Source organism: Anabrus simplex, chromosome 4 (genome assembly GCF_040414725.1).
Source record: "Anabrus simplex isolate iqAnaSimp1 chromosome 4, ASM4041472v1, whole genome shotgun sequence".
NCBI classification, from domain to species: Eukaryota; Metazoa; Arthropoda; class Insecta; order Orthoptera; family Tettigoniidae; genus Anabrus; species Anabrus simplex.
In genome coordinates, this window is record NC_090268.1 from 321,241,297 (window position 1) to 321,259,957 (window position 18,661).

The 18,661-nt window shown below is 38.2% G+C and overlaps 1 protein-coding gene across 1 annotated transcript in view; it reads left to right on the plus strand.

Annotated features, from left to right (window-relative positions):
- Nucleotides 1-18,661, plus strand: part of Pcif1 (Phosphorylated CTD-interacting factor 1) — a 381,962-nt gene that overhangs the window by 191,336 nt on the left and 171,965 nt on the right. The gene's annotated exons all lie outside the window — the stretch shown is intronic.

Genomic DNA, 18,661 nt, shown 5'->3' on the forward strand with positions numbered 1-18,661 from the left:
TTAACCTAGTTAAAGTGCTCTAAATATCCGGTGGAAAAGCTTCTCCCAATCTGTCCAAAAATGAAAATCAGCACTGAGCCCTGATCCAGAAAACTGATCTTTTATGGAGTTAACAGTGTTATGATTTAAAAAAAGATTCTGTTTCTTTTTATTAGTTGTAAATGATGTATGCTTAGGCTATTGTAAGTGAAGGTGGCATGGCATACTGGTCTTTTTTGGTTTGTTAGGGATCAATGTGAAAATTTATTTTTGTTCTACTTTATTAATGATTTTGTTGAACATGTTTACTTTATATCAACTTACAGTAGCTATATTTCATATGAACTGTAACTCTTTATTATGGTCCTTGCATGGAAAGGGGGGGGATTGATTGCTCTGTATATTAGGCTGTAATAAGATGAGATTTTTGGGGTGTCCGGGTGAAATGAATTTTTTTAAATAGTAATCGGTGAAAACGTGGGCTTTCTAAAAATTTGATAACTAAAGCTGTCCACTTTTCATGTTTTAGTAACATCTAGGAAATTTATGGAGCCATTAATTCCATTCTCTAGAGTAAATTTTATTTTTTGATCCAAAGAATTAAGGAAATGTAACATGTTACTACTTCTATTGTGGCATTGATCTATGATCGCAAACGAATGTTGTTGTATGTTGGGTATTCAGCCCGAAGGCTGGTTTGATCCTCTGCAGCTCCGCCAACAGCTGTCATAAATAGCGTAGGCATCACTGAAGAGGCGTACTAGGGAAATGAGGAGTGAGGTAGTTTCCCGTTGCTTTCCTCACCGAGCCAGCCGCTGCTATTACATATCAGTCTTCCAAGCCCACTGAAATGCATGCACCAACCGACCCTATGAGCGATATTTTCACACCATTCATAACAGGGACTGGCTGCAAAAGGAATGGTGTTATTAGCATCACTCATACCTCAGTCACTTTCATATTGTCAAAGTCAAGGATGAGACTGAAACAGGTCATTGAAAGTAACAAATTTGATATAGCCCATACCAGAAGACATAGTGCACTGTAAACACTACATCTCGCCAGCAAAGGCATACCGCAAACGTATCATCATCATAGCGGATCAAGAGCTCTAAACCTTGTATTTTGCTAATCATTTTAGTATGTTGTAGATGGTCTAGGTAAATGTCAGCTAAGATACCTGAGGCCGGAGGCCCCATAGGTAGGCCTTCTTGCTGATATAATTTTTGGTTGAACGTAAAGTAGTTGTTATTAAAAATGAAATTTAGGATTCCTGAGAATTCATCTATTTCTAACTTACTGACGTGACTTACAAGGGAACGGTACGAAGTCGGACCGCAAATTTCTATTTGATTTTTACATATTTGTGAAGGTCTTTTTAACTCATTGCGGACCGTGGACGGCGTAAGATGTTTAAGCTTGCTCCTATGCTGGGGCCGTGGACGGCGTAAGACGTTTAATGTTCCACGCGAAGCAGTGCTGTTTATATTCGTCATCTATGCATTCTTACACCTTAGTCAGCGTTACTGGTTGTAGCACGTTTAATGTTCCGCGCGAAGCAATGCTGTTTATATTCGTCATCTATGCATTCTTACACCTTAGTCAGCGTTACTGGTTGTAGCAGGAAGTTGGTTGACCTTTTTGAGATAACTCTCGCGTTGAGTGGGCTCATGTTTATCTTAGCTGTTTTAGCGGGAATATCTCAGCACTTCCTCATGCGTCAAGATGGTACTTGAGATTCCAATGCAGTGCGTGTCGTTCTTACCGAGTGTAGTATAATGGTTTATAAAACAAAGTTTCTTACGGAAGATTAATTATTAGATATTGTTCACAATGGTTATTCTGGTGATGAACTTATTCCTGAAATAGACTCAGATAGTGAAAGTGAGAGTGACAAGGAAATTCCGATTCTTGAATCCGATAGGCCTATAGAGAAAAGTGAAGTGCCTGATACATTATCATCCTAGTTATTGTCCACCCATTCCACCATTTACAGAGAATTCAGGTATAAATAGAAAAATAGAAAATAAGCAGGATCTTTTGAGTTACGTGAGTATTTTCATGAATGAAGAATTTTATCAGTATGTGTGTGAGCAGACTAATCTATACACGAGTCAAGTGATAAGTGCGGTGCCCAGGCCTTTCACGAAGAATTCGATCATGCAATAGTAGAAACCGATTAGTCCAAAATCCTGATATAAAAATGTACTGGACCGAAGACCCTGTTTTTCACTCCAATATTTTCTAATACAATGTTCCGAATACGCTTCCCTCATGTTCTTTCATTTCCTCACTTCGGTGACAGTAATCATTATGCCGAAAATACAGATAGGCTGTATAAAATTAGACGTATTTTGAAACCTGTGAAACCAGATATCACACCCTAAATATTTACTAGAGGTAAGCACAAAGTATCATTTTTCTAACATTTATAGTTTAGGAGTAATTGTAAATTGTATTAAGTGATGCACGTCAAGAGGGCCGGGCATGAAAATGGCTGGTCCAGGCATTCAAGTGTCCCGCTCAGAAGCAGGTACTGAACATGTTAAGCTGAAACTGTGATAGTACATATATCACACCCCCGAATTATATGTAGAAGTTAGAGATATTATTGTCAGTATTCGATTTATTATTATTATTATTATTATTATCAGTATTATTATTATTATTATCAGTATTTCATTTGTATGTTTTGTCATTTATATTGGTAAGCTGGAAGATATCCACATATGTAGGTATGAGTAATTTGTTTTGCACGAGTGGGAAAACATTGCTGTAATAACTCTGGTAATTTGAATGAGTCATCTGGCTACCCCAGTGTCTGTTATGATGTACTTGTGTCAGGAAATTCCATTACTCGTGTATATATCCCAGCCTGATAAGATAAGCTTGTTGTTGTACCAGGAAAGTTTGGTGATTCATGAAAACTCCCCAGAGTTTGTTATTGTCTTGGGAGGAAGAAGTAGTTCAGGGCTTGGTCTTAATTTGAGATCACTCATGATTGGTGGGCAAGCACCAATCCAGACGTCTCATCTGAGAGGAGGGGGATGTTGATGTCTATAAAGGTTGATGATACGGCGGCAACCAGATGATTGTATGAGATTGTATGAGAAACATTGTGAGGATGATTGTATGAGAGATTGTATGAGACATGGGAAGAGACATTGTAAGGGTGATTGTAGAGGTGATTGTAAAGGAACGAGAAGGAAGATAACTACAACTACAACTGACGCACTGTACGGGAAGGAAGTGGTGCTGATACACGGTACTGTAGTGACACGGCAGCAATGAACTGGACTTCAAACGTTCGTGGAGCGTAGTCGTGTTATGTTCGTGGAAAGCGGCTGATTGTGGAGAGTGCTTGCGCATTAAGTATTGTAGCACTTGTGGCGGCCTAGCATTATATGTTGGTGAAAGCTATCTCAGACTTTCCATAAATTTATATGTTGAGGATCGACAGACGTGTGTATATATCTTTACAAGTGTTAAAATATGTGAACACAGTAGTACAAGGTACAGTATCTGTGTGATGTGATAACTGCCGATTATGAGAATCGGTAAATCGAATTGATATAGAGACAGTGAAGGGTGTTTATCTTCATACATGTACATTGTTCATCGGACCATCTACAAATGGTAGCTTAGTTCTCGCTTTCGTTTTCCCACGGTTTTCATTATTGTTGTTGTTGTAAATATGGAGTCTTCCAGCAATATTTTATGTGTGTATTATATGTATAATCTTGTATGTTGATGAGGTGCTCATGCACGGAATTTGTTCAGAATATAGTTAGCTATTTTAGAATCAGTGTTATTGATAAACCTAGGTGCAGTTCCTACCTAATTAGTCGTTTTCAGGAGGTTAGGTAAGGCCTGCAGCAGATGTACCAGTACGCAGCATTATGTACACGCCCTGGGATATAAAGTTTATCATGCTCTTATCTAAATTCGAGGGATCCATTCTGGTGAACTCTGGCGCCCATACTACGGACATTTCGGTTAATTATGTTTATTAATTTTATTAAGTTTTTGAGTAATTTATATTTATATTTTATTTATTTATTATATTTATTTATCAGTAGTCATCAAATTATTACAATTGGCTTCCCAACGTGTGGCTGGATGATTGGTACATCTGTTAGGCTTATAAGCGTAGGTGCACTTGTCAGGTGTGGATGGAATTCTACAAACTATGTCAGTGAAGTGTTTTATATGTACGTGATATGTATGTTGGAGTATGAAGAAATGTTGTAGCGAGTCGAGTATTATAAAATTGAGAAGTAGAGAGGTTGTTAAAGTTGCTGGCACCATGAATCAGGATAAGAGAAGTCAAAAGAATTCCACCACATTGAGTTTATCTAATTTAAGTGAGAATAGCGAAATGGCTGATAGTAGGAAAGATCAATTAGCAGCGATAGGTGAGGAACCGAGTAACCCGTCTCAAATTCAGAATGTAGGGGATCAAGAGGAGGCTTCCATTCGTAGTATGCTTCAGTTGCTTCTTAGTAAGAACGAAGAGTTGAAGGGTGAATTGTACAGTAAGATGGATAGTCAGAGTAATGAATTAAATTCGTTGAGTGTTGAATTAAATGCCGTTAACAGTAAAATCGATAATAATAATTTGGAATTGTCCAGTAAACTCGATAATAATAGTATTGAATTATCCAGTAAGATTGATAGTCAGAGTAAAGAGTTGAAGAGTGAATTGAGTTTTTTAAGTAATGAAATATACAGTATTAATAGTGAATTAAATTCAGTTAGTACGGAGCTGTCCAGTAAGATTGAGAAGCAGAGTGCAGAGTTAAATTTAGCTAGTGTTGAATTGTCTAGTAAAATTGATAGTTTAAGTATTGCTGTGAATGGTAGAATAGACAAATTAAACCAGAAGTTTGACCATCAAAGCAGGGAAATTCAGGAAGTCAACAATAAGGTAGAAGCTCAACGCTTGGAATTGACTGAGAAAATTGAATGGCGATTTAATGTAGTTAGGAAAGAATTTGTTGAAAACAGCAAGGAATGTGATAAAAGAATAAAAATAGTGGAAGATAAAGTCGAAGAAATAGACAGAATGAAAACCAGTCAGAATGTTTTAGTGAAGCGAATAGATGAGAAGAATGAGAAATTGGAGAAAGACCTTAAGTCGGTAAAAGATGACCTCAAGTCAGTAGAAGGAAATGCCAGAATGGTAGTGGAAGAAGGAATTAAATCATGTCATGTGAAATTAAGGCAGGAGATCAGTCAAATCCAATTAGGTAGCAGCATATGTAATAGGTACGTATCTTGTACGAAGGACTCTGAATTGCCCAAGTTTAATGGTCGGCAGTTTAATCCGATGGAATTCTTGAAAACGGTGGAGAAACGGTTTTCCAAGAATCTTGACGATGGTTTGATTGATTGGAGTATGGTTGATGAGCTGTTGGATGTTGCATTTGTTGGAGAAGCGAGATCCTGGTTTCAAGTTTATAGACAGGGTATTTCGAGTTTAGAGGAATTCAGGGAGAAATTTATTTCTAAATTTTGGAGTGATGCTATTCAGGGAAGGGAAAGAGATCGCGTGCTATTTGGCAAATATAGACCTCAGGAAGGTGTATCTATGACGGAGTATTTCTTGGCGCATGTTCTGATCAGCCAGAATATTGAAGGTCTAGCATCGGAGAGAGATACAGTCCGCCAGATGTTGAGGCATTTTCCTGAGAAGGTCGGATTAGCTGCATGTATGCAGAATATTGTTACGATCAAGGAATTAGAGCAGCTGTTAGAGAGGTTTGATGCTTTGGAAGGGCAGGGGAGGACTAGGCAAAGTGAAGGTAGGAATTACGGGGATAATGGGAGACAAGGTAATCAGCTAGGAGGAGATAGGAATAATCAGAATTTCAGTCATTCTAGGCAAGGGAATCAGGGTGGTAATTCCGGAAGGGGAAACAGACAGTCTAATCAGGGAGTTAATCACCAGGAATATTATGGCAGAAGACCTAATCAAGGGGAATCAGAAAGTAGGGGGCGTACGGATCAAAGACCTCCAGATCAAGTGCCGAGAAATGATAACAGTGAACAGTCCACGTCAAGTAATTTAAACCGGAATCGGACTTCTTAGTTGGGTCAGATAGGCAGTCCGATACCGAAGTTCCTATTCACGCGATGAAACAGGTAAGTTACGAGGTAGACGTGAAAGAGGAATTATTGTATGACCATGTATTTTGTGTTCAGGGAGATTTTGAGAATAGGGGGCGTGATGAAAGTAAGAATGATGTGTCGGATGACTTACTTTGTGCTAGTGGTGATGGTAATAGCGGTGTTGCGATCGATAATCTTGTGGAAGTTTCTGAAATTGAAAGCGAAGTTTTTTGTAAAGTTGATGAAGGTTGTTTTGTGAGTGAAGAGTGTTTACAGAGTATACATCATGAGGATGTTTTTGTTGATTTAAGTGTACGTGAGGAGAGTAAAGTTAGGTCCATTATGTGTGAAAATGGTGACTTTGAGATTAATGAAACTTCTGGTAGGAGAGTCGAGAGTAGCAGCGTTGTTGGCGTAAAGGTAGTGCGAGTAGGAGCCGGTATGGAATGTGGTGAAGATGGATTAATTGTTGGGTCATTAAGTAGTAATGACAGCAATTTCGAAGTGTATTATGGTAAGAATTTCAGTAATAGAGTGAGCGTAAGTGAGAATGGAAGGGTGCGTGAGATGAAAGAAAGTCTTTTCAAGCGAGTGTGTAATGTTTTATTTAATTCTGAGAGTTGTGTGAATGATTTGAATGACGTGCTGAGTGATAGCGATGTGGAATGTATGAAGAAGTATGTGATCTGTTTGCTTGCATTAATTATGGTTTTGTGGAAAAGTAAACATTGTGAGATTCCCGCTCATTTCAGAAAGAGGGATTTCCTTTTTATGAATGTTCCGAATGAAAGTTTGTATGATTCTTGTGTGACTGGATGGTACGAATCTTTGTGTGTGAGATAGAGTGTATTCTAGATGTAGTTAGTTTTTATTACGGTACGCATTCCTCGCTTATCGATGCTGATGTTAAGTTTATGTATTTTTTCAATTATATCAGGGTCCGTATACTGTGGACAGTAGAATAGGCAAGTGTGCTTATAGGCTCCTAACCGCTGAAAATAAGGTTCTTGGGACATTTAATATCTATAGCCTTCGCAGATATAAGAAATAGGATCTGCACCTTGGATGTGTATATTATCAATTATGAGTTATGTGTACAGTAGCAAGTAGGGATTGTGTTCAATGGTATATGAAACAATCAGAGTTGTGTATATATAGCCCTATTATTATTATTATTGTTTGGACAAATTGTATTTCGTGTGTGCGAATACAATGCAGTAGACGCAATGTATATATCATTATTACAGTAAATTATGTGTTCAGTTATGCCATTATAAGGTTATGTATGAAGTTCTGTTTTATGGTGAATCATAATATATGATATCATCGATTCACCAAGGGGGCGTTATGTGATAGTACATATATCACACCCCCGAATTATATGTAGAAGTTAGAGATATTATTGTCAGTATTCGATTTATTATTATTATTATTATTATTATCAGTATTATTATTATTATTATCAGTATTTCATTTGTATGTTTTGTCATTTATATTGGTAAGCTGGAAGATATCCACATATGTAGGTATGAGTAATTTGTTTTGCACGAGTGGGAAAACATTGCTGTAATAACTCTGGTAATTTGAATGAGTCATCTGGCTACCCCAGTGTCTGTTATGATGTACTTGTGTCAGGAAATTCCATTACTCGTGTATATATCCCAGCCTGATAAGATAAGCTTGTTGTTGTACCAGGAAAGTTTGGTGATTCATGAAAACTCCCCAGAGTTTGTTATTGTCTTGGGAGGAAGAAGTAGTTCAGGGCTTGGTCTTAATTTGAGATCACTCATGATTGGTGGGCAAGCACCAATCCAGACGTCTCATCTGAGAGGAGGGGGATGTTGATGTCTATAAAGGTTGATGATACGGCGGCAACCAGATGATTGTATGAGATTGTATGAGAAACATTGTGAGGATGATTGTATGAGAGATTGTATGAGACATGGGAAGAGACATTGTAAGGGTGATTGTAGAGGTGATTGTAAAGGAACGAGAAGGAAGATAACTACAACTACAACTGACGCACTGTACGGGAAGGAAGTGGTGCTGATACACGGTACTGTAGTGACACGGCAGCAATGAACTGGACTTCAAACGTTCGTGGAGCGTAGTCGTGTTATGTTCGTGGAAAGCGGCTGATTGTGGAGAGTGCTTGCGCATTAAGTATTGTAGCACTTGTGGCGGCCTAGCATTATATGTTGGTGAAAGCTATCTCAGACTTTCCATAAATTTATATGTTGAGGATCGACAGACGTGTGTATATATCTTTACAAGTGTTAAAATATGTGAACACAGTAGTACAAGGTACAGTATCTGTGTGATGTGATAACTGCCGATTATGAGAATCGGTAAATCGAATTGATATAGAGACAGTGAAGGGTGTTTATCTTCATACATGTACATTGTTCATCGGACCATCTACAAATGGTAGCTTAGTTCTCGCTTTTGTTTTCCCACGGTTTTCATTATTGTTGTTGTTGTAAATATGGAGTCTTCCAGCAATATTTTATGTGTGTATTATATGTATAATCTTGTATGTTGATGAGGTGCTCATGCACGGAATTTGTTCAGAATATAGTTAGCTATTTTAGAATCAGTGTTATTGATAAACCTAGGTGCAGTTCCTACCTAATTAGTCGTTTTCAGGAGGTTAGGTAAGGCCTGCAGCAGATGTACCAGTACGCAGCATTATGTACACGCCCTGGGATATAAAGTTTATCATGCTCTTATCTAAATTCGAGGGATCCATTCTGGTGAACTCTGGCGCCCATACTACGGACATTTCGGTTAATTATGTTTATTAATTTTATTAAGTTTTTGAGTAATTTATATTTATATTTTATTTATTTATTATATTTATTTATCAGTAGTCATCAAATTATTACAAAACAGATAGTGGAAGTCTAATTTTTCACTGGTCTTTTTTAAGGGGGCATTTGGGGGCTCCAATTGGGCAGTGACGCCTTGAATTGTACAGTGCATGCCGACACACGTCTGCGTTCACAGCCAGCAACTGTCTTGCCTCGCCTTCCCTCTCCACTCCTTCGATTCTGCTCCGACCCCACCACATACGGCTGCCTACAGTTGTGTACATGGGATGGCAGGTGAAGACTGACATTAGTTGCGACATTTTATTTACAAAGATGATTTCATTATGGAATAAATAAACAATCAACATAGTTTACAAATCACTACTTAACATACAAATAATACATAATCAAATATCATCTGCATCATCATGACATTCAAAGTGTTCAAGAAATTACTTTATTCTAACACACACCGCGCGAGCTGGCCGTGCGGTCAGGGTTCGTATTCCACTGTCGGCAGCCCTGAAGATGGTTTTCCATGTTTTCCATGGTTTCCCATTTTCACACAGACAAATGCTCAGGCTGTACCTTAATTAAGACCACGGTCACTTCCCACTCCTAGGCCTTTCCTATACCATCGTCACCATAAGACCTATCTGTGTCGGTGCGACATAAAGCCTCTAGCAAAAAAGTATATTCTAGCATGGTCTGGCATTGGTTCATTGTTCATGGCATGATGGTGAAAATCTAACACAAAATGTTAACAACAAAACACAAGAGAACAATGTGCGCACATTATAAATCAGTCAAATCATGAAAATTAGTTTGTGAGACAGTATTAAATTGTGGTATACTGTCAGTAATGGAATAACCACCCGCTTTCCAAGCATATTACAGTATCGGTACAAAACAGTCAGTTTGTACTTTGTTATGCGCTAGTATTTGACTAGTTATAACGAAAAGTCTGTTTTGGGGTTTTAATTTTGACTGGTCGTGTAAATTCCTTACTCGGAAAATATTTTCTATTTGATGGTTCATGTGGGTTACTGTAGTCACGTCCTAGTTCGTGAACCATGGGCAACGGCTGAGTGGCCTAGTAAGTGGTCCTGAGAGTCAGGATACCAGTTGCTATGGAATGGGAGTGGGCATCTCGGACATATTCTGAGTCCTGGCCCTCCTTGTGCTCAGGTGGCTAGGACTATACATTCCACCGGTGGTCCATAACCCGTTAGGGGAGAGATCCTCACTTGGACTATGTGCAAGTAGGGTAGCATCCTGCTTCATGAATCGACCGAGCTCAGAATATTTTAAGCAAGCCTCGGACCTATGGGAGTAACGGAGTCCCACTCCCATTTGACAGGCGAGGGACTCCTTGGAAACAACTTGGCGAACGAAATGGAATTCGATGGGGAGCTATAAATATTAATGGGGCTTATGGAAGAAAGAAAGTAGAACTGGCTGAGTCAGCAAAGAGGATGCATCTGGATGTGCTAGGAGTAAGTGATATTCGGGTAAGGGGAGATAACGAGGAAGAGATAGGAGATTATAAAGTGTACTTGACGGGTGTTAGAAAGGGAAGGGCAGAGTCTGGGGTAGGGCTCTTTATCAGGAAAACCATTGCACGGAACATAGTTTCTGTTAGGCACGTAAATGAGCGAATGATGTGGGTAGATTTGTCAGTTGAAGGAATTAGGACTAGAATTGTGTCCGTGTATTCACCCTGTGAGGGTGCAGATGAGGATGAAGTTGACAAGTTTTATGAAGCATTGAGTGACATCGTGGTCAGGGTCAACAGCAAGGATAGAATAGTGCTAATGGGCGATTTCAATGCGAGAGTTGGGAATAGAACTGAAGGATACGAAAGGGTGATTGGTAAATGTGGGGAGGATATGGAAGTTAATGGGAATGGGAAGCGTTTGCTGGACTTCTGTGCTAGTATGGGTTTAGCTGTTACGAATACATTCTTCAAGCATAAGGCTATTCACTGCTACACATGGGAGGCTAGGGGTACCAGATCCATAATAGACTATATCTTAACAAACTTCGAATTCAGGAAATCTGTTAGGAATGTATGAGTTTACCGGGGATTTTTCGATGATACAGACCACTATCTGATCTGTAGTGAACTAAGTATCTCTAGGCCTAGGGTAGAGAAAGTGAAATCTGTCTGCAAACGAATAAGGGTAGAAAGTCTCCAGGACGAGGAAATTAGACTAAAGTACTTGGATATGATCAGTGAGAAGTTTCGAACAATAGACAGTAAGCAGGTTCAGGATATAGAAAGTGAATGGGTTGCATACAGGGATGCTGTAGTAGAAACTGCAAAGGAATGCCTAGGAACAACTGTGTGTAAAGATGGGAAAAGGCGAACATCTTGGTGGAATGATGAAGTGAGAGCAGCTTGTAAACGTAAAAAGAAGGCGTATAGAACTGGCTTCAAACAAGGGCCGATGCAGACAGGGAGTTGTATGTAGATGAAAGAAACAGAGCGAAACAAATAGTTGTTGAATCCAAAAAGAAGTCATGGGAAGATTTTGGTAACAACCTGGAAAGGCTAGGTCAAGCATCAGGGAAACCTTTCTGGACTGTAATAAAGAATCTTAGGAAGGGAGGGAAAAAGGAAATGAACAGTGTTTTGAGTAATTCAGGTGAACTCATAATAGATCCCAGGGAATCACTGGAGAGGTGGAGGGAATATTTTGAACATCTTCTCAATGTAAAAGGAAATCATCCTGGTGGTGTTGTGAACAGCCAAGTTCATGGGGAGGAGGAAAATGATGTTGGTGAAATTATGCTTGAGGAAGTGGAAAGGATAGTAAATAAACTCCATTGTCATAAGGCAGCAGGAATAGATGAAATTAGACCTGAAATGGTGAAGTATAGTGGGAAGGCAGGGATGAAATGGCTTCATAGAGTAGTAAAATTAGCATGGAGTGTTGGTAAGGTACCTTCAGATTGGGCAAAATCAGTAATTGCACCTATCTATAAGCAAGGGAACAGGAAGGATTGCAACAACTATCGAGGTATCTCACTGATTAGTATACCAGGCAAAGTATTCACTGGCATCTTGGAAGGGAGGGTGCGATCAGTCGTGGAGAGGAAGCTGGATGAAAACCAGTGTGGTTTCAGTATACGCCAGGTAATTGAAAAATGCTACGAGAGGAATAGGCAGTTGTGTTTATGTTTCGTAGATCTAGAGAAAGCATATGACAGGGTACCGAGGGAGAAGATGTTCGCCATACTGGGGGACTATGGAATTAAAGGCAGATTACTAAAAGCAATCAAAGGCATTTATGTTGACAATTGGGCTTCAGTGAGAATTGATGGTGGAATGAGTTCTTGGTTCAGGGTACTTACAGGGGTTAGACAAGACTGTAATCTTTCACCTTTGCTGTTTATAGTTTACATGGATCATATGCTGAAAGGTATAAAATGGCAGGGAGGGATTCAGTTAGGTGGAAATGTAGTAAGCATCCTGGACTATGCTGACGACTTGGTCTTAATGGCAGATTGTGCCGAAAGCCTACAATCTAATATCGTGGAACTTGAAAATAGGTCAATGAGTATGGTATGAAAATTAGCCTCTCGAAGACTAAATTGATGTCAGTAGGTAAGAAATTCAACAGAATTGAATGTCAGATTGGTGATACAAAGCTAGAACAGGTGGATAATATCAAGTATTTAGGTTGTGTGTTCTCCCAGGATGGTAATATAGTAAGTGAGATTGAATCAAGGTGTCATAAAGCTAATGCAGTGAGCTCGCAGCTGCGATCAACAGTATTCTGTAAGAAGGAAGTCAGCTCCCAGACGAAACTATCTTTACATCGGTCTGTTTTCAGACCAACTTTGCTTTATGGGTGCGAAAGCTGGGTGGACTCTGGATATCTTATTCATAAGTTAGAAATAACAGACATGAAAATAGCAAGAATGATTGCTGGTACAAACAGGTGGGAACAATGGCAGGAGGGTACTCGGAATGAGGAGATAAAGGCTAATTTAGGAATGAACTCGATGGATGAAGCTGTACGCATAAACCGGCTTCGGTGGTGGGGTCGTGTGAGGCGAATGGAGGAGGATAGGTTACCTAGGAGAATAATGGACTCTGCTATGGAGGGTAAGAGAAGTAGAGGTAGACCAAGACGACGATGATTAGACTCGGTTTCTAACGATTTAGAGATATGAGGTACAGAACTAAATGAGGCCACAACACTAGTTGCAAATCGAGGATTGTGGCGACGGTTAGTAAACTTGCAGGGGCTTGCAGACTGAACGCTGAAAGACATAACAGTCTATAATGATAATGTATGTATGTATGTATGTATGTATGTATGTATGTATGTATGTATGTATGTATGTATGTATGTATGTATGTATGTGTGTATGTGTGTATGTATGTATGTATGTATGTATGTATGTATGTATGTATGTATGGACTAAACATTTTAGTTGACGGAAGAGTCTAAGATCACATGGCTGCATTTTGTGGTAAATCATTGACTGCCAGAATGAATAAAAATGGACTGAGAACAGAGCCCTGTGGCACATCAGTTGTAACTTCCTTCAAAGTGGAATACTGATATCTGTTGTTTAAGTATGACTTAATTATGTTCAGTGAGGGATATTCAAAACCATACATCTCAAGCTTTGCAAGTAAAATTTAATGATTAATACAGTCAAAAGCGTTACTTAGATCACATAACACCAAAGATGGCCTGCTTGTTTTCAAAAGCTGTTAATATCTGTTCAACAATTTCAAGAACAGCAGTAGTAGTACATTTACCTTGTCAAAACCCAAACTAACTGTCAGATAGGAGATTGTAAGTTTCAAAATATTTGCTAAGTTGATTGCACAAAAGTGATTCAAATATTTTAGAAATTATTGGATCAATTGCCGATAGTTCTGAAGAAATTCTTTGTCCCCACATTTAAATACTGAAATAACTTTAGAAATTTTAAGTAAATCAGGAAAAATTTCAAACACTTATTAAAAATAAAAGCTAGAGGTTCAGAAATCAAATGTATTATTCTTTTCATGATGTAATTAGATAACCAATAACAATCCGTCCTCTTAGAATTTGATAATTTTAAGCTAACTCTAATTACTTCATCAGATGTAATTTCAACCCAGTGGAAAGTGTTTTGGCAGGGGGATTGATTGTGAAGAAAGTCACTCGCAGCTGTACCTTTTGCCTTAATTTGATCTCCAATTTATTTTACAGAGTGTAAGAAATAATTATTCAGTTCTTCCAGATCGAGAAATGTGTCTTGAGTACGAGTAGGGATGTTTTCTTGTACTATAACATCCCATGCCGCCTTGCATATGTTGGGTGCATTCTCAATATATGTTTCACAAGCTCATAGTTATGGCATGGATAAGTTTTCTTTTATATAACTTTTTATAATTAAGATAAGCTTTATAAATGCCATTCTGCTCGGTTCCTCCTTGTCAAGAGTTTTTATAAATTCTATACAGCAAAAGCATTCTTTCTCTATACTGTGTCAATTGATCGGTATACCAGTTCAACTTCTTGCTTTTAATTTTACCATTACGACTAATTTTTACCAGTGGTGAACATAAATGCCACAATTCAACCAATTTATCTAAAAAGTTTCCAAATACAGTTTCAGTATCATTTTCTCCCATTTGAAATTCAAATACAATGCCTCAGTTAATTTGTTTCAGTTTTTCAGTAAATATGTTAATATAATCATCACCCTGACTCTTCACCCACATCGGAACAGGTTCGTCATTGTAAATTATGTCAGGCTGGTTAATCTCTTGCAATATCTCTTGAAAAATTTACAATAATATTATCCAAGCATGCATTATTATGAGTAGGTAGCTTGCTTGTGCAAGTTAAATTTAGAGTTCTTAGTAAATTCAGAAAATTTCTAGAAATCTGGCCTTAAACTTCAAATTTTTTTCCATTACTAATTCAGAATTCTTAAGAAATACATGAGCGTCGGCATTTGGAGATCTATACAAACCAACAATTATCAAATTCTGATCAACCAGCTTCACTCAACTAAATTCTCCCTCTAATTCCACACAATATTGACTTAAATCAATTTTTACAAATTTAAAACACTCTCTAACTAAAATCCCAGCTCCTCCATTTTTGTTTTTACTCCTACAAAATATATCTGCAACAGTATATCCACGGGGCACAAAATATTCTACTTGATTTGCAGAAAGCCAATGTTCCAGTACACAAATCGCATCAACTTTCTCAGTTTGGCAAAAGTGTTCTAATTCTAACAACGTATTTCTAATGCATTGGATATTCACTTGCAATAAATTGAAAGATTTACCCTTGCTATCCATCTTTTGGATACCATTTACCTCTCGGCAACTACTTTTTGTATCACTTATTACTGGTGGAGATTTCAGAAGTGATGTTTCATGTACTGGTATTTTATGAATAAGAGAATAACATACCTGAGTTTGGCTACTTACTAAACTATCTTTGATAATGGTTTGATTTGGTGACCGATCTGATTCGGTCACAGATGCTAGTTTTGGTTTACATGGCCTCTTAAAATTCATAACATTTTCTAGTTGACTGAGCCAGCTTGAAGAACAGCTGGCTTTTTCTACTAGCTTTCCTGTTGGGTACTATAACCTAAGGGAGTTGCATTTTTCAAAGTACATATCTTATGATTAATAAAATCGTGAATAATATTAGCAATCTTTCGTTTACCTGATTGTTTAGGTGGAGGCCATGTTTTGTATAACATTGTCTCTCGAAACTGCTGCATTCAATAACCTGAGTATTACAAAAATGTTTACAAATTTTAACAATACCTGTATTGTATACTCAAATCATGCCTGTGGGGCACGTTCACTACAATGACATTAAGTGTGAGTCAGCTTCCCTAGTGTATATTTAAGTTGTGACCTTACATTCTTGGCATCGTTATGAGCTACGTCGTTCGTCCCACTGAGGATAAGCACTGAATTGCCACTCTCGAAGTTCCTAGTTGCTTCTTCTACTTTTTCCAAGACATTGCTGATAGAAGCTCCTGGATATATTTCTCCGGTTGCTGCTATATTCTCGTCGTTTGTCACTCCCGCAATTCCCCTTCCTTGGCTATCACCAAACACAGCTACCATTGCTGATTTAGGCCTAGGTAGGTCTTGATTCTGAAATCTAGGCCTAATTTTTAACCTTGGCACGGCAACGGCAGCAGTTGGCGATGATTTGGTTTCACGCGTGCGATGACTTTCTTCCAGAATTAAATTATTTTCGGCAGAAAACCTATTTCTGATGTTTATTTCTGGAAATTCAGTTGTAGATTTCTTCTTAGCCGGCCAACCATGAACTACTTGACACCACGTGCTCGAGTTTGTTACTGGTACCGGTATATCACTCGAAGAATGGGCAGTTCCGAATTCTAGCGATCGCAGTCTTTCTTTCAATACTTGATTTTCTACTTTTAAAAGCTTCATTGCCTTTCTTAGAATGTTTGTAATTTCTAATGCACTTTTGTATTCCTCATCGTTTATTTTTGGTGCTTCATCATAGGCCCTTGTTCCTTTATTCTTTGATTCATGTCCAACAATGATTCGGAATCATAATCTTCCACTGACTTACAGGGTCTTCTCGGCCATCACAAGGCACGTTATCTTCGTTAAACTCATCTCTGTGTTTGCGTTTGTTTCCTTTTTTTTTTTTTTTTTTTTTGTTATGTTGTCCACTCCTCAACGCCATCTTCATCTTCTGAATCAATGAAAATGGCGTCTTCCTCCTGAATAAATTTACATTTTCCCTCCAAAATTGCATCAAAAGTTGTCTTTATTTGTATATACATGATTTGCTCTTTATCCGAAAGCTCTGTAGCGTCCTGAATGTGAACACCATAAGATCTGCAATAATACTGCAAGCGGCCATATCAAAGTAAAGAATCCAATGCGATCGCCTGTATGTGGAATAGCCATCTGTCATGGAGAACTTGACCATATAGAATAGGACGTGCCGTCTCATATACACAACTGTAGGCAGCCGTATGTGTTGGGGGACAGTGGAGAACCGAAGGAGTGGAAAGGGAAGGCAAGGCAAGGCACGGTAAGGCCGCCACTGGTTGTGAGCGCTGACGTGTGCCTGCATGTACTGTACAATTCAGGGCGGGCACCACCAACTTTGAGCTCCCAAATTCCCCCTTGAAAAGGACCAGCGAAAAATTAGACCTCCACTATCTGTTCCAGCTTAAAAAGACCTTCACGAATATTTAAAAATTAAATCAAAATTTGCTCTGCGACTTTGTACCGTTCCCTCGTTAGTCTCCTTAAGTTGTCTTTGAAGTCATCCGTGCCTTTTTGTTGAATCTCCAATCAATGAATAGGTTCCTCAGGTCCGTGTTTTTGAAACTAAGGGTTTCTCCATTTCACCTGCCATAAAACCACATAAAAAACAGCCAATCTTTCCTTAGAAAATTTTCTTCCTGAACAATTCTCACCTTTCAAAGACAACAATTCATTTGGTGACACACAGAAAATTAGTCCTGTCTCCTCGCAGTTTGCTGTGTTTTCAGGTTCGTATCCTTTAATAAGGTAGTTAAGAAATCCATTCAGCGATGGTCTCACTATTGATGTCACTCGATTCACCACAAAGTTCGTTAAAAACTATCTGATGTCTTTTGTGGAAACTCTCTAACTATCCATCAGATGCTTTGAATTCAGTCTTACCTAGTATTTCAGCCACCTTTTTAGTGTATTCCTGTAACATAGGACCCGAAATATGGTGATCTTTTGCCTTGACATTAACAAACCACTCCCACACTATTTCATTAATGTCTTGGTTTTCAGTTTTCTTACATTTTCTCATAATTTTTCCATTACTGGTTTTCTTGCTGCTTCAAAATTTATGTTTTCTTCTTTAAAATCTTGTACACTTCAGTTTTACCTACAGTGAACATCTTCATAATCTGTATTACTATCAATTTATCTCGTTCACTAGCATTAATCACTTTTACTGTTAAGATCAAGCACAACTTATGCTTTTGAAGCCATATTGACTGAACCATGTCAGTAATGTAAGTTTAGAAGTGCTCAGTTAAAAGCTGAATTCTAAGTTGATTGACATGGGCCAAGACAAAGACAGGCATTTGTTGAATGACAACTCATTAAAGCGAGAATTGGGATAGGCATGGACAACAGTAATTAGGCAATTAGCTGTAAACTTTAATGTGTAAGTTGAAAAACAAAAGAATGAAGACCCATTTGCCCATTCCTTGTTAGCTACAGAATCAACTCTTAATGAAAAACAAGGTAGACTTTCACTGGATGCCTGAAAATGTTCTAAACACTGCATTCCTGAACTTTGAAATTTTCCATTAAAATGCAAATTTTTATTTTTGTTGTCCGCGTAAAACAGTTTCAACACTTTTTTACCCATAATTCACGGGACTGTCAAATATTTCCGTTCAAGACATGTTTCCGTTTTATTAAGAGTCCGTTGAAGGCAGGTTTTACTGTATGATGAAAGGTCTTGGGTGATCACATTAACAGGATTGTAAATAAAGATTACAGATTTCTTCATATTGTTATAAGGATATTTTAGGGATTGTAGTAAGGATGTGAGAGAGAGGATATATAAGTCACTGTAAGACTCAAATAAGAGTATAGTTCCAGCATATGGGCACCCTCACCTGGACAACTCAATTAAAATTTTCAAAAACTAAATAAACAACTGATTTGGAATCTGCCACCTGGACGACAGCCCTAAAATGCAGATCAGTGGTGATTGGTGATTAAAATTCCT